The 4131-nt window shown below is 37.4% G+C and overlaps 1 protein-coding gene across 1 annotated transcript in view; it reads right to left on the reverse strand.

Moving 5' to 3' along the window:
• Positions 1 to 369, reverse strand: part of LOC111703747 (uridine-cytidine kinase 2-B) — an 11340-nt gene extending 10971 nt beyond the window's left edge. Inside the window, exon 1 of the mRNA XM_023475785.1 lies at positions 180 to 369. The gene's annotated coding sequence lies outside the window, so the exon portion shown is untranslated. The remainder of the gene's footprint in view (positions 1 to 179) is intronic.
• Between the last annotated feature and the right edge of the window lie 3762 nt (positions 370 to 4131).

Genomic DNA, 4131 nt, shown 5'->3' on the forward strand with positions numbered 1-4131 from the left:
GTAACAGTAACAGTAACAGTAACATTAACAGTAACAGTAACAGTAACAGTAACAGGGGGCCGAGCGCTGCGGCCACGGGTTAGGTTAAGTTAAGAAACTTCTTGTCAGACCCATGTACAAAATTGATAGGAGGGGGGGAGGCTCCGGGGGGGTCCAAAAATCGTTCTCTAGGAATATACCTTATTTCCTTTACCAAATAGCTTACGACTGATATTGCACAATTTGGCCCATGTGGTAAATTACGCAATGGCGGAATAATCAATTTAATTGGAAAAATAAACGAACTAAAACTTTTCACTGATACTTGTATGCTTGGATGAATTTGCATAATATTAATTTTTTAACATTTTCGCAGTGTTTTATGAAATATTTAACAGTGCTCCACTGAAAAGTACGTTTCACTAAACTGTCAAGCTCGCTCTCTTCTAGTCTGCTGTCTGCTAGAGGAGGTAGCGGACAAACTCAGTTAGTCGCGAATGCCGCAATGAATTATAAGAAGAGAGAGATTGTGTATCTTTCGACCTAAGCAAATCCGCTATACTTCACTTTTGACTGACGCAAAATCCGCTGTACTACACATCCGACTTACTGGCACTTGGTTTTAAAGCTCCAATTTTGGCCCCTCCCCTGCACCCAGCCGCAGCGCTCGGCCCACGCGGAGTTTAGTTTGATTGAACAATTACATGTAGATCATTAATCTCATAGTGCGAATGAACTTTAAAGCCCGAATGAACGTTCGTACGAACGTTAGTCCGATCAATCAAAAGTCAAGTGCACACGATATTTCGGTAATGTTACATTCGTTACATCTCGCGACCAAATAGAGATCGTATACAGGGACAAAAAGTGTATTTTAACTTTTCGAATACTTTCTGGAGGGAAAGCATTAGACTTTGAAATACAGGTCGATTTACAATAACTAGGAAAAAGCAGAAACTATGAAGGTGATCAGAAAAAATACAAAAAAAACAAAAAACGAAAAAAATGAGGCGATTCACTGCAGTAAGTAACCAGTATTATTTCGTTTTTGAAATGTTAACGAGAGGTGTTTAACAAGAGCATTTATAATTGACCAATAAAGTTCGAAAAAATGCTTTCAATATAAGACCTTTCTGGAGGGAAAGCATTAGACTTTAAAGTAAATGTCGATTTATAACTTAAAAGTTAGAAAAAGCAGAAACTACAAAGTTAAAATACAAAAAAAAACGAAAAGAAAGCGAGGCGATTCACCAGTAGGTGCTATCTCCTTTGGACTACTGCCGTTTGAACTATTGTTCATTTGAACTATTGTTCATTTCAACTACTGCACGTGGGACCACGTGAGTAGTTTAAATGAACAATAGTTCAAACGAGTAAATATATTGATCATTTGAACTATTTTTAAGTTCATTTGAACTATTTTCATTTGAACTATTAAAATATTTTTAAAATTCAGTGATGGTGATGGACCAAACCTCTGTAGAGTAAAAAAGTAGATGTTAGTTCCACATTTATTGAAAATATATTTCGGTCTGGGTTGACCCTCGTCAGTTCTAACGATATAATAACCATCAAAATCGATAAAAAAAANACCTACAAACAGTACATCCAACCTACAAAAAGTGTACAGATCCGACCTACAAAAAGAGTATATCCGACCTACAAACAGTGTACATCCGACCTACAAACAGTACATCCAACCTACAAAAAGTGTACAGATCCGACCTACAAAAAGAGTATATCCGACCTACAAATAGATATGTACATCTGACCTCGCTCCATGCACATGACTAGAACTCAATCATGCCTGTAGGTCGGATTAAAAAAATAAAATGTGTAACCGACCTACAGCTGTCGTAGGTCGGATATAGCAATAGGTCAGAAAGTTAGTAGGTCGGAAGTTCAGTATAGAGGATGTTGCGTATAGACGATGCAACATTACCATTTCAAGTTGCAGTATTATTACCATATCAAAGACGACAAAAAGAAATCTGGGACAAAGTCAAACTCGATTGCGGCAAATACTTTTATTCTGCGCATGTCAATCTGTCGACGTAATTAAAACCGCTAGAAAACCGTAATTTATTTAAGATGCCAGTAACAAGGCATAAAGAAATAAACGATAATCAATCAAAACCGTAATAATATTTGCAATGCAATTGCAGAATTGCAGATCGCGATTTAATATTAATCCATTGGTTATTTTAAAGCAATTTAGTTAGTACAGTTAGCTCTTACCATTCTGCACTAAATCAATCATAGGAAATGCTTATGAGACAATTTTCAGCTAAACTTTAATTATGTTTGTTATATTTACCACTTGACGCCCCCCCCCCATCCTAGAGACCCCTATAGGACCCCCTGCTCCGCCCCCTTCATCGGAAAATGTACATGAAATTTATTTCCGCCCCCTAGCCGCAGCGCTTGGCCCAGAATTTGTCCTAGCTTAAAACCTAACCCTGAATTAATACACATTAATTACTTGTTAAGAGGGCCGCAGCGTTCGGCTTCCTTGTCTGTCCTAGCCCAGAAATTGTTCTAACCTAACCCTGAAATAAAGAAATTAAATATTAATATTGTTTGTATTAGTTGAAATCTAGGTCATGTTCATAGTACAAAATTGATAGTGGGGGAGGGGGTTCCAGAAATCGTTCGCATCAATTTCAACTAATTTTACTATGAAACTATAAATAATGGTTTTATTAAACTCAGGCTAAGTTAGCTTAAGACAACATCTGAAACGAAAGCTGCGTCTATGATAGGCTAGTGTCCGCTGAGGGACGAGCACCGGGGTAGGAAAGGTTAAAGAGCTGTGTGCTGCGGTCACACGTCAAATTTACCTGGTTTTCACATGTTTGAATTGCGTGCATGAATAAAAGGATTGGTTTAATTGGTTTAATTGGTGTGATTATGTTTATATATCACGGGTGTGAATATTTAAAACATCTCTTTTCCGACTTCATTGGCCGTTCAGGAATTCAGCCAGTTACCGAGCTGGTTTTTGAAAATGTTCAGGATTCCAGCCCTTTTGATTTCAGATGGAACATCATTCCATATATTGATAACTCCTGCACTAAAAAAGTTTTTTCGTATTTCGGTGTGCACAACAGGTAACTTCAGATTCAAAGGATTACTGGACATTCTGGTTTGTCTTTCATTTTCACCAGGTTCATAGGCTGAGCTAAACCATTTGTTTTTATCCACATGATCATGTTCATGAAGGATTTTCAAGACTTAAATCATCTCTCAGTTTCTCTTCATAGGTAGATCCGGAGAGTCTAGAAGTCATGGAAATAGCTCTTTTCTGTACTTTTTCCAGGATTTCTTTATCTTTATTCGCCAGGGATTCCAGGCTTGTATAGAGTATTCAAGGTGGGGCCGTACATAAGTTTTATTCAGAGATATCCATACAGTTTTGTTTCTGTAAGAAAAGGATCTGGCCATCTGGCCTAATATGCTGTTAGCCTTAGCTGCAGCAGAAGCACACTGTTTTGTTAGTTTCAGGTCCTCTTGAATGATTACTCCGACATCTTTTTCTTTGTCAGACGCCTCCAGTACCACTCTATTCATAAGATATTTATATCTTGAATTATTCTTTCCAATATGTACTACCTTGCATTTAGATTCATTAAACTGCATTTTCCAGTCATGTGCCCACTGAGTTAAAGCATTCAATGAACTTTGTAATGCCTCTCTGTCATGATCAGTGTTAACCTTTCTTTCAGCTTTGGAATCATCTGCAAACTTTGACAGGAAAGTTAGTGCATCCTCAATTACTAGATCTATAGTGATTATATAAATAACAAAACATAGTGGACCCAGGACACTCCCTTGTGGAACACCGGACCAAACAGGTTTCCAGCCTGATGATCTTCTGTTGTAAATGACTCTTTTGGATCTATCTGTTAGCCTGGAAATAATCCATTGCAATATTTTTCCTCTGATTCCATGAGCTTTTAGTACTTGTGCAAGCTTTCTGTGGGACACCTTGTCAAAGGCTTTTGCAAAATCCAAGTATATAACATCGACTGAATCACCCAAATCTGTGTTATTTTGTACCGTCTCAAGATATTCTAGTAGGTCTGTTAAACAAGGAGGAGAGAGTCTAACTAGCGTTATTTAAAATAACTAAATATTTGAAGATGATTAATT

Source organism: Eurytemora carolleeae, unplaced genomic scaffold (genome assembly GCF_000591075.1).
Source record: "Eurytemora carolleeae unplaced genomic scaffold, Eaff_2.0 scaffold299, whole genome shotgun sequence".
NCBI lineage: Eukaryota > Metazoa > Arthropoda > Copepoda > Calanoida > Temoridae > Eurytemora > Eurytemora carolleeae.